The sequence below is a fragment of the Pogona vitticeps genome, chromosome 1 (genome assembly GCF_051106095.1).
Source record: "Pogona vitticeps strain Pit_001003342236 chromosome 1, PviZW2.1, whole genome shotgun sequence".
NCBI lineage: Eukaryota > Metazoa > Chordata > Lepidosauria > Squamata > Agamidae > Pogona > Pogona vitticeps.
The window spans coordinates 257035131-257048718 of NC_135783.1; positions in this window are offsets into that span (position 1 = coordinate 257035131).

Consider the following 13588-nt stretch of genomic DNA (forward strand, 5'->3'; position numbering starts at 1 on the left):
GCCCGGGCTGGGGCTAGCGCCACCTCAACTGCTTGCTGGGAGGGGGGGGGCTGGACTGTCTCCCAGCTGCTGACAGAGCTGCCTGTCTCTGAACCCACCAAGCAGCTCCACCCAGCTGCAAGTTTACAGGCAACAGAGGAGGAGGAGGAGGAAGGAATGCTGCCCACCTGCCTGAGACTGAAGGTCCAGGTAAGTGGGTCCTGAGTCAAACCCAGGAAAGAGTATGAGCCATGTGCCAGGAAAGGGTGCCCTATGCCCAGGACTGGGGAGGAAAGGGAGCCACAAGTTGAAAAACTTTGGGAACCACTAGCTTTAGCTAGTTAAGAAGACATCAACAGAACTGCTTATCATGGCAGCACTGTGGGAACAAGCTTTTACCTCTGTTCAGTTTTACAAAAATGGCATATTAAGCAAAACAACAACAACAAAACAGCAACAACAACAGTTTATGGCAATACAGTTTGGGCCATTTCTATTTTAAAGGAATTAGGCTGTACTGCCATTATCATGAAACAGTTGATTGCGTCTTCCAAGTTCAAGGATGCCTTTGACGTCAGCTAGACCTCAGCTTTTAAAATCCTAGATAACCTGTTTGAATACAGAGAGAGTGGGAATTAGACATTTTAGGAAATCTGAAGACTCACTTTGCCACTTTGATTAAAACCACCACGAACTGGAATCCAGTACTGTCAGAAGAGATAAATGGAATCACTCCCGCTTTCATTGTGCCAGCCAAGGTCGTTGCTTCAGCATAACATCAGGTGTGCGCAGAGATGTCCTTTGCATTTGCTATTTTCAGGAGACAATTTATGGTGGGAAGGAAGAAACAGTATTTCAAAGGGAAAGGGTGTTGAGACAAGTCTACTTTCAGTTTTCAAACTGCTCAAGTCACCCCATGGAAAGCCAATCTCCCCCCCCCCAAAAAAAAAGTAAAAAAAAAAAATCTAAAGAAGCAAGGTAGGTGGGGAATAACTTTACAGGGCTAATCACAACTCCATGAAACTAAGGCAAGTTTTTGAGTTTAGAAGCTGCAGAATCAGAGTTGTTTTTAGAGAAAAGGGAAGCAGTCAGTGTTCTTTGTTACTTTGCCAAATACAAGGCTATGCTTGCAATCCAAGCTTACAGTTCTTACACATCTCACCATTAATATCAATATATTCCACACACTAAATAGTAAAATTGAAAGCACTCATTGGTTTATCTAGCAATGTGTTCTCCTGCCTCCGTGGATGATGGATTTGGGGAGAGGAGAACTATAGCATGAGCCAATTTTAAGGAATTCTTACAATTTAAGGAATGTCCAGGTCTTACAATTGTATATCTTCATCTTCCAGGCCAAGTGATGTCAATAAACACTAACCTTTATGTATTAATGTCAGCATCTTTTTGAACCAATCACATTAAATCTTAATTTTAATGGAAGAAACACATTACATGTGATCCTAAAAAAAGCATCCACCACCAAAGTTATACTGCATGGCATTTCCCAGACTGATTTAACAGAAAACAAGAATAACTGGAGTCTTGATCTTCAGTTATTTTAAAAACCTTTTCTACCAAAAGAGGCATGGGCTTTTGTGCTAGCAATTTCAGAATCAGTCTTTGATGCCAGTATCTCTGCCTATTGTGTGAGCTTCTTTGGTTCTCAAAATTGTATGCACCTTTTATTGTAGATTAATTGAACCAAGAGTGTCTGTTATAGCAGTGAGACTGGCACACAGAATTATTGTCAATCAATCTACATATTCTGCAAGGAATTTACTTGTACTGGCTCAGACCAAACATACATTAGTTATGTCCAAGTCCTAATGAAACTTGTGGAATGTCATTCTGATCACTTAACTTAAATGCAATAGCTTTTAATGAGACTTAGTCTCAACTCTTTGTAACTGAACCACACTACTTTTTTGATAAATCCCACCATTTTCAGACTGTTGATGACACACTATGTTAACAGCCTAATAAATAATAATTAGAAATGGGCATGAATTAAAAAAAAACATACACCAATTCATTTTTTAAAAATCACCAATTTGTCAATTTGTATTTGTATACAATATGAATATGAATGAATATGATGAATATGAATCAGTGATGAATATGAATCAATGAATTTTTAGGGTTATTTTTGATTTGTTAATTTGTTGGGCTATAAAACGTGTGCACATCTAGATACACCAAAATTGATGGGTAGCTTCCTCAGATACAGTACTTCTCTACAATCCCTTCAAGTTTGGTGAAGATTGGGTTTTCCCAAGACAGCTGCTAAAGGGAACTTTCCTAGAGGAACCCACTTTGTGGATGTCTGAAATCCAATCTTCACCAAATGTGGCGGGATTGTACAGGAGAGTCAGTGGGAGCTTTTGTGTGATTTTCTTTTCTCTGGGGGAAAGTTTCCTGGGGGCCCCTCCTTGTGGGTGTCTCACAACCAAACTTCACCAAACATGCAGAGCTTAGAGAGGAAAAGGAAAGCTTCCCTTTGAATTTGGAGCCTCTATATGTTTTGGGGGCCCTTTTACAGGGTTTTAAACACAAACTGAATTGACAAATGCTCCATTGATTCATCAGAAGAATATCATAAATTTGTAATTCATGATTCATTGATCTTGATGAATCATGAATCAAAACATTCATGCCCATCTCTAATAATAATCATGTGCTGTCAAGTATGGGGACCCTTTTCAGGGTTTTCTAGGTAGAAAGTATTCAGAAGTGGTTCACTATTCCCTTCCTCTGGGGGCACCCTGGGACTATACACCTTGCCGAAATGACACAGGCTGACTCTACTCACAGGAGGCACAATAGGGAATCAAACTCCCAACCTGTGGCTCTACAGCAGATATCAAAATGAGGGTGTGGTTACACATTGAGATACATCAAGGTTTGCACTGAGATTGACACACTTGAAATCTATTTAATAATAGACGTACAGCTAAGTATGTATTTTTGACTGGAAGCTTTTTAAAAATAAATTGGTTTGGAAAGCAAGGTATTTTAAACAGTCTCAAAGGGGTTGTTTGTTTTAGCTTGATTTGGATACAATGTATGTGTTCTTTTTAATACTTATTTTGTTTTATTATTTCAAACTGGGATAGCACTAGTTCAGTGTTACATGCAGAAAAAAAAAGTACAGATCAGATTGCAAGGTTTCCTTGCAGCCCAAAATCTGTGATCCTGGCATCCATTACTTGACAAACTCTACACAGTCAAGCACGCTTGCCAGTGTGAAGGCAACTTCTCTCAAATGCAACTGTTTTAAAAGTCCATGTAGCCCTCTTCAACTGATATACAATACAGCTTAAAAACAAATTAAAAATTGTCCTAAAAGAATGCATTCATGGACCTCAAAACTACATGACTACCATGTGACTGTAAACTGTCTTCAGAACCCCTGATCCATCACTTTATATATTTCAGTAGTGTAACTACACCCTCACTAAGCTATCCAGCCAGCTATGATAACAGTTTATCCAACACTTTTTCTCTTTCAGTGTTTCATCTGTATGTGGTATTTTTTCTTAAATGTCATACTGTTTTCCTCAAGCTGAGAGTCCAGAATCCTACTGGTCTGGCACACACACAGTTGCATGACTGGCACACAGTCAGACACAAGAGCAACACCTCATTAATCACAGCACTTTCTCTCCTTTGGTCAACACATTGATATTGCATCAACCCACATACAAAATATGCCACATTGCCTCTTCTTTGTTACCTGAGCTAAATACTTTGGCCATTTATTGCACAGACTACTGTAGTGTTCTGCTCTCTGGCCTTCTCCCATCCTGTCCCACATTGGATTGCTCTGCCCTGACTGATTTCAGTAACTGCCAGTGTCCCTTTAAGGTTTTCAACTGCAACACATGTATGCCCCTCTCACAAACATGCAATATAGTTTTTTTAATAATATGTCCATTCCTTACATGCATTTGCTAACCTTCTTCAAAATCAGGAATTGTTGCTTTTACAAGCAACCCACTTCCTTCCACCTGAGTAAATAGTCACATCTGTCCATGTTATAGGGTTGTTTTTATGCTGGTGATGTTACAAAGAATGTTTCCTTGGCATCATTCCAGAAATCTAGATCTGCATCTTCATGAAGCAGAGCAGAAGGTCACTCAGACCTGGCCCTTGGAACCACTCAATGAAGTGCTAGTGATGAATTAGTTCTTTTTGTAAGGCAAAGTTCTGGAGTGGACCAAGAACAACTGAAACAGAGACTGAAGGAACTGCTATATTGAAAAAAAATAATTCTTGTAACTGTGAAAGTCATGCCAAATGCAAGGGCAGTTAGGATGATGGGTCCAATTTTAAGGTCAATAGAGAAAAATCGTAAAAGTATTCCTATAGAAATTGAATAAATGGTAACAATACATGTCGCTTCAAATGTTTTCTTAATTCAAGCAGTACAACAGCAGAGGGAAGCTCTGCATTGGCAGAGATGAGGAATCTATAATCCTTCACATAGTATTGCTCAACAATTGTCATCATTATTGACCACTGTCGCTGCTTGCTGGAATGGGAGTGGGATCCAAGAATATCTGGAGAGCCAGTGGATCCTTTACCCTACCTTAAGCCTATGCAGTTTTGATTTTGATTTCAGTAGCTGTCTTTGGAAACAGCTACAGATTCTTCCAATCCTTCTTTGGTCTTTCTCATGCCTAGATCAGTGGTTCTCAGCCTTGGGCAACCCAAGTGTTCTTGAACTGCAACTCCCAGAAACCTTAGTCAGCACAGGTGGTGGTGAAGGCTGTCCAAGAACATACGGGTTACTCAACGTTAAAACAATTGGCCTAGATCAATGATGGCGAACCTATGGCACGCGTGCCACAGCTGGCACACAAAGCCCTCTGTGTGGGCACACGAGCCATAAGTCGCCATAGAGAAATACTTACCCGTCCTCCAATCCCGGATTTCGGCACTCTTGTCTGCTGGTGCAGTGGTCCAGCGGAGGGGTGCAGTGGTGACCATTACCAGTCTAGCCCAATGGGGGATTGGAGGACCAGTAAGTATTTATTTCTTAATCCTGTCCATGGGGGGGGGGGGGGGGACAACAAGCATTTAACCCTTGAAATGCAGGAGCAGGTTTTTTTTCTGAACTAAAACCTCAGCATTCGGGTTTTAATTGCAGTATTGGCACTTTGAAATAAATAAGTTGATTTTGCGTTGCAATTTGGGCACTCAGGCTCAGATGACTTTGCTGTTCAATGTCATCTTTTAAGTCAACCAGGGCAGGCAAACTGTGGCCCTCCATATGTTTTTGGATTGCAACTTCTCTCAGTCCTAGGCGTACCTGCCAATGATGAAAGGCAATAGAAGCAGCAGTCCAATGGCATCTAGAGGGAGACAGGTTGTCCGCCCCTGCGTCGGAGAAATCTCTGGCAAGTGGCAGAAAATCATGGTGCAGAAAGGAACTATCGCAGATAAACAGGCAAATGATTGGTGAATAGAAATCTTTCTGGAAAATAGTGAAATATGCATTTGAATGCAATAGAGAATAAGAAAGAAATTGTAGTGGTGGTGAAAATATGTCTAATTCAGAGTGCAGCTACAGTCTAAAAGGAGTCAATAATGTACATGCACAAAGACTACACATACCAGAGGTTTCTGAAATAGTCTCTTGCCTCTCAGTTGTGCGTGCACACGCGCACGCACACACACACACACACACACACGCACACACAGAGTTGGAGATAAGTGGTACCAGCAGATTAAGGAGAAGGTTTGGACTTGCAGTGTCCACAGCCTTCTCTCAACCAAATTCACAACTTCATGAGACAAATCTCAATTCTCTCCCATGGAGACTTCTTTCATCCAAAAAAGGGAGGAACTCAAGGCTTGAAGGGAGGGGAAAGCACTACAAGTCAGTTTTGCTGAAAATCTGGCTCAGCTGAAATGCTGACCAGCTAGTTTGAATATGCAGGATTTAGGATACCTTGGAGGCTCCAATATGGGAGCATTCCATCCTTCAGCATCTCTCCCTTTTAGAACTACAGAGACATTTCAGAAAGACAAACTAAAGCCGAGATAATTCCCTGAAATGCTTCCAGAACTATGTGTGAGGCCCATGTTAGGTGGAGCTGCAGTGTTTTGTCTTCATATGTGAAGACTGCAGGAGGTCACATTTTATCAGTTAAAATATTACAAGAATACAGAATGATATTGCAGGAACGCAGGTATCAGAAGAAGATGTAATGGCTGTTTCTGAAAATATGACAAGAATATAAACCTTTTGGTTCAGGCTAAATGGGCAGGAGGTTCTCTTGATAAATGTATGATAGATCTTAATGTGGTGAATGGAATGTATAATCAAATTCCTGCATTCGTTCTTATAACTGTGACTATGCCTCTAAATACCAATAAAGTCAGTCTAGTTTTCAGTGCACCAGTGTCACAGCAGTGGAAAGAAGAGTGTTTAAAAATTAAATGGAAACCATGAATCTGTATGGAAAGTAGCAGTACCAGAAAAGTGTTCTCTAAATAAACTACTGTACATTTCTAAATCAACATATAGGTAAAGGTACAAAAAACACAAACCAAAAATGATTAAATCAACTACAACATGTTTGTTTGCCTGTTTGTTTGTTGAAAACTGCTTAGCCTCCTCTAAACAATATCACACTCAGGATTATTTCTTTTCTTTTCTTTTCTTTTCTTTTCTTTTCTTTTCTGAAACAATAATTTGAAAGCCCCATTGGGTTCAGTAGATGTTAATGCCAGATGAATTTGGAGCCTAAGATTGTCAAACTTTAGACTTGGGGGAAAAAATCAAAGCATTCCCTGCCTTCTAAAACTCATAAACAGTGAAGTTTGGTGGTTCTCTTTAGGGAAGGAGGTCCATAATTTCAAGACTGTTGTTGCATGTAGAAAAGAGCTGTAGCTCAAGACGCTTATACTTTGCATGCAGAAAGTCCCAGGTTCAATCTGGGCTAGGAAGGAATCCTGCCCCAAACCCTGGAGAGTCACTGCCAGGCAGTGTCAACAATACTAGGCTAGATGCACCCATAATCTGTCTCAGTATAAGGCAGTCTCCTATTTTCCTACCACGATTCTAAAGCCACTGTAGACGTGGTTATATTGTGTTATGGATATATTTTTAAAAATCAGAATGCTATATGCTCCTTATGTTATTGTTACCCATCTTATAGGTAGTGAGAGGTTAGAACTAGAGATCTCCAACCTGAGAGCCACCAGATATAGGTGACCGACAACTCCTAGAATCTCTTACCATTGGCCATGTTGGCTGAAGTTTCTAAAAGTTGGAGTCCAATGTTATTGGGGACTTAAGGCTGGAAACAATAAATCAACTAAAACACAGAGAAAAACTGACAGTGCATCAGAGAGGCAGTCACTGTTAGCTTCCCTCTTCTGGACATGGAAGAAGGGATAGCTGGACCCCTTCTTAACAATGAATCTCCTGACACACCCAATCCTTAGTCCACTGAGTTGTTTGGAGAGTTTTTGAGCCTAAGAGTCAACAACCATAGTCATCAATCCAGCTCTAAGGTGGAGCCCCTCCCCCCCACCTCCACAACAACCCAAAGGCACTTAGGGTTGTTTTTTCTGTCCAAAACTTGAATATAACTTTTGTAACTCAATAGAACACAAATTTGGAGCAGTGCATGTGAACAAGAGATTAGTGAGAATTCTTTCATATACAGTGGTACCTCAACTTAAGAACTTAATCCGTATTGGGCCTGCGTTCCTAAGTTGAAATGTTCTTAAGTCGAAGCACCATTTCCCATAGGAATGCACTGAAAACCATTTAATCCGTATCTGCTGTTTTTCGTTCTCAAATGGAAGCATTAGTTCCCATAGAAACTAATGCAAAGCCGGTTAATCCGTATCTACCACCATGGGGTGAATTTTTTTCTTCTTCTTTTGACCTAAGATGAATTTAGGTTCTTAAGTCGAGGCTCCGTTCTCACGTTGAAACAACTTTTTACAAATGGAGCCGTTCTTAACTCGAATCATTCTTATGTAGGGACGTTCTCAAGTCAAAGTACTGCTGTACAACACAGCCAAGGATTTGTCCAGAAAAGATGTGTATTTTTTAATTTTTGTTATTTTGTTATTCATCATATAAACATACATACATCATAACAAAGAAACCAGAGTAAACTTCTAACAAACATGCAACTAAAACATGCCTTAGAATTGTGATTTTAATATTTTGAATACTCATCTTATTCTTGCACTATTGCAGGAGAATAGTTCTGTGCATTGTATCCAACCAGAATTGTTTCTGCTGATCAGGTGGGATGCTCTCCGGATTGCTTTTATATATACGAAGAAAGAGGAGTCACATATCTAGGAAAACATCTAGTTTTGAAAGTCTGCAAAGAAATATGTCATGGTGGGTAAGGTGCTGTGGTAACCATTGTGTGGTGTACACACACACACACACACACACATACAAACACACCATTTCTCATTCTAAAAGGCAAAATCTGCGGATCAGAAAATGACTTTGTAGTGTCTTGAAACTTGTATCTCAAAAAAGCCAGCCAGTTTGAACATGGCACCCCGCTGTACAAAACAGCATGAGCTCTGTATGCATAAAGGAGCACAAACATGATCCTCAGTCTTGTTGGATCAGTGGTACTAACTTATTAGGCACTCTAGGAGACGTGAATTACATCAGTGTCACATACAGCACTGATGGTACCTGTCTGTCATGGGTTTGGAGGGAAAGTTCCATCCTATGGGGAGTGGAAGGCGGGACATTAGGGGGGAGGAGCTGTACTGTATATATATTTGGAGCTTGTGTGGAGAAGAGGAGTTGGAGTCTGTGTGTCAGACTGAGTACAACTGTGTGTCAGTTAGTACATACCTGATAGGTTCAGGTTTCTATTTAGGTAGCCAGAACTGATAGGTTCAGGGTCTGTGCGTTACCTTAAAGGGTTCAGTGGGAACCAAGCTGTTGTATGTGTGTGATTGGGGTTATGCCACGTTACATTATCCTATTTACCTGATTCTTTTATGTACCCTGTTTGTTGTTTCAATAAACCTTGTTCTTTTGTTTAGTAAAATCCATTCCTGGTCTGTGTGACTCCTTATAGGGAATGGTTGGTGGCAGCATAAATACATGGTGGCATACTCCAGTAGGTCTGGGGTTGTCACATTGATTGGTGTCCAGCGTGTGGGATACGACTGGTCCAGTTGTCCAGTGGTCCAGCAAAGCCTTGGCAAGTGTGCCCAGAGCAAGGGGGGTCTAGTCAGGGAAAATCTGGGGGCGCGTAGGTAATCTTCTAGGCTTACCTCACGGGGAGGTAGGCTAGTGGAAGAACGTGCACACTCGGATTGGGGGGACTAGATTAGGGAGCTCTGAGGCAACCCGTTTTGGTGGGAAAGGGCTGAGGCAAAGCTGCGTGAAGTAACAGTGATCTAGCCTGTCTGCTGAGAGGCCTAGCAGAGGGGGTGGATTCTGCCTGGCAACAGTTGCAAGTTGGTGCTGAAGGAACAGCAGCAGTCTATAGAAGGCTGTTTCTGAGGCAAAAGGAAAAAAGTCGTCGTTTTATTTTGAGGCTTGACTTTTGAAGGCAGCCTGTTCTGGGGGGGGATTATGCCCTTGACTCGAAGCCAGATGGCAGAAATGGGGGAAGTGAGAGAACCACAGGGAGACCAAGGTTCTGAGGAGGAATTTGGCTCAGTGCAGGATGAGAGCACGGGAGTACTGACCTCAGAACTCAGAAGAATGCTCCTAGCCCAACAGCATGAACTGAGGGTGAGGGAAATGGAGGAAAAGGAAAGGGAGACACAGAGACAATTTGAAATAGAGAGAGAAAGAATGGCGTTTGAAAGGGAAGAGAAACAGGAAAGGGAAAGGGAGAAACAAAGACAATTTGAGTTAGAAAAATGGCGTTTGAGCTGAAGAAGCTGGAGATGATGAGTGGAAATAGGAATAACAATAATAATGAGGGGAACCCAGGGAATGGGGAAGGCAGCCTGTCTAAAACTGACCTGAAGAAATTCCCTGTGTACCACAAGGGAGATTGCCCTGAGGTGTTCTTTTCCCTCGTGGAAAGAGCGTTTGTGGACTTCTCAGTAAGGGAAACTGAGAAGATGACCATTATGCGATCTTTAATCAGTGGCAGCCTGGCAGAAGTCTATGCAGAGATGCCAGTGGAACTGCTGAAAGACTTCGCTGAGTTTAAAAAACTGGTGTTTGCCCGACATGGGATAAATGCGGAACAGCTGAGGCAAAGATTCAGGTCACTCACAAAAAAACCAGAGCAGACTTTTACCCAAGTGGGGGCCCAACTGGTGAGGTTGCTAGAGAAATGGCTGTCTCAGGAGGGGACAGAGACCTTCCAGCAGCTCAAAGACCTGATAGCGCTGGAACAATTTTATTCAGTCCTGCATGGGGAACTAAAGTTCCATGTGAGGGAGAGGAAACCTAAATCGGTGGCAGAAGCGGCAGAGATCGCAGATTTTATTTCCCAAATAAGGAAGCCCTTAGGTGCTGAGGGGAAATCTGTGGGTAAGCCCAAAGAAACCTACAGCAGGTACTCTCAGGGACCAGGGAAAAACCAGCAAGGGGGAGGGGCCCATGTTGAAGGGAAGCCCTCAGACATGAAACCACCAAGACCTCAGATTTTGGAGGGAAAACCAAAACCAGATGAGAAAGACTCCAAGTACAGCAGAAAATGTTATTTCTGTCAAGGAAAGGGCCATCTAATCTCAGAGTGTGAGAAATTAAAGCAGCTAAAGGGAAATTTACCTCATGATTTGAGTGGAACCAAGCCAAAAGCTGTGTTCTGTGTCCAGACAGAGCAAAGCTCCTTGCCACTGAGGGAGCCTGTTGCCATGGCTACTCACTCTGGACCAGTTACATCTGCTGATCAGGCTGGGGAAAATGGTCCTCTTGTGGAGGTCAAGCGCTGCTTACTAGTGAGGACAGATTCGCAATTGTTTGAGACCACAGGGGTGGACGTAGGAATACTTGACCATCAGTATAGGGGGCTAAGGGATACTTGTTCCCAGGTGACCCTGGGCCATCCAGACATTATTCCTAGGGAGTATATAATCCCAAATGAGAGCCTGAAAGTGGCAGGGATTGAGGGGCAGGTGATCTCACTGCCAGTAGCTGAGGTACCTGTGAGCTTTCAAGGCTGGAGGGGAGTTTGGCGGCTAGCGATTTCATCGACTCTGCCAGCAGCCGTGCTCGTGGGAAATGACCTGGCTGAACATGTGAAACGGGTGCTAGTGATTACACGCTCACAAGCTACCACGGGGACAGTTCAGGGGGGTACTGAAGAGCCCGAGGTTGAAGCAGGTGAGGGTAGTCCCGAAGCTGTGGTAGAAACCTTAACCACGGACAGCAAATTTCGCCAAGAGCAAAAGGCAGACGCCACTCTCCGAAAGTGTTTTGAAAAGGTGACAGACACCCAGCTAACACCTGAAACCCCAGCGAGATTTCGCGAGAAAAAGGGAATTTTATATAGAGAGACCCTGATGAATATCTCAAAAGGGGGAGATGGGATCAGAAGTCAGCTAGTTGTACCTGAAAAGTATCGCCCCATGATCTTACAAAGGGGGCACTCTGACATGTTTGCTGCGCACTTAGGGGTGAACAAAACACAGCAGAGAATCACGCAAAATTTTTACTGGCCTGAAATAGGGAAGCAGATCAAGGAGTTCTGTAAACAATGTGATGTGTGTCAGAGGCAGGGGAATAACCGTGACAGGACCAAAGCGAAGTTGTGCCCTTTGCCTCTGATTGACACCCCGTTCAAATTTATAGGAGTGGATATTGTGGGACCTTTGCCCAAGGCCACAAAGAGGGGGAACCGGTTCATTCTCACCATTGTGGACCATGCCACGAGGTACCCCGAAGCCATTCCCTTGACTAACATCGAAACTAACACAGTGGCAGATGCCTTGGTGGGGTATATGTCCAGGATGGGATTTGCCTCAGAAATAATTACAGATTTGGGCACATCGTTTACATCAAAGCTCATGAAACGGTTATGGCAAATCTGTGGAATTAAACACAAGGAAACCACTGCCTATCACCCCGAAAGTAATGGGTTAACGGAGAAGTTCAATGGGACTTTTATGCGCATGATTAGGGCTTACTTGGCAGAGAATCCAAACAATTGGGACCAGAAGCTGCAATCCCTTTTGTTTGCTTACCGATCAGTGCACCAAGCCAGTACCGGGTTCAGTCCGTTTGAACTTTTGTTTGGGAGAAAAGTAAAAGGTCCACTTGATTTAATCAAACAAAATTGGGAGCAGATCACCCAGGATGACCCACAAGATGTTGTGACGTACATAGACACTTTAATGAATGACCTGAAGAGAAACCTAGAGCTAGCAGCAGAAAACCTGCAAGCTCAGAAGGTCAGACAGAAAACCTGGTATGACCAGAGAGCCAGGGAGAGGCACTTTAACCCAGGGGAGGAAGTGCTTTGGCTTAGGCCCTGCAAAGAGAACAAACTGCAGCTCAAATGGGCAGGACCATACAGGGTCATTTCCAAGATGTCAGATCTGAACTACCTTATAGAACAGGAGGAACACCAAACACGAAGGGCGGTACATGTGAATGCCCTGAAACCCTACTACAGAGGGGAACAGGGGGTTTTATTTGCCATAAAAGCAGCTGAGAGTGAGGAAGCTGAATTACCCTTCTGGGAGGGTAGAGGGGAAGTGAAATACAACCCAGATGAGGTGAAGATCAGTCCTGCACTCACCCAAGACCAGCAGCAAGAACTAAAAGCGCTGCTCACGAAATATCATAAGGTTTTTTCGAATAAGCCGGGGATAGTGAAGGGAGTGATGCATCGGATCCACACAAGGGATGCAACCCCGCAAGCAGTATCCCCATACCGAGTGACGGGACCCTATAGGGACAAGGTGCGGAAGGAGCTGGACGAGATGCTTAGGGAGAACATAATCGTCCCCTCTTCTAGTCCTTGGTCCTCTCCGATAGTCCTGGTGGACAAGCCTGATGGGAGCATTAGATTTTGTGTAGATTACCGGAAATTAAACCGCGTAACCACTCCTGATGCCTACCCAATGCCCAGGCTAGACAACCTGATTGAAACCATAGGGGGTTGTCAGTTCATTTCATCGTTGGACCTAGTAAAGGGTTACTGGCAATTAAGGATTGATCCCAGGGATCAGGAAAAGACCGCATTTTGCAGCCCTTTCGGTCTATATGAGTTTAGAGTCCTTAGTTTTGGTCTCAGAAATGCACCAGCCACATTCCAAAGGCTGATGGACCAGACCTTAGCAGGGCTCAGTGACTTTACTGTGGCCTACATCGACGATATAGGGATCTTCAGCAATACCTGGGAAGATCACCTGAAACACCTGGAGATAGTGCTGCAGAGGTTAAGTGCAGCAGGGCTAACAGTAAAGGCAAGCAAGTGTCAGCTGGGTAGCCCAGAAATAAAATACTTGGGTCACATAGTAGGGGGAGGAGTGATAAAACCCCTAGAGGCCAAGATAGAAGCTGTTCGTGATTGGCCTAGACCCAACACCAAGAAAAAAGTCAAATCATTTCTTGGGTTGGTGGGCTACTACAGAAAGTTCATCCGGAGGTTTAGCGAGATGGCGACTCCGCTGACCGATCTGACGCGGA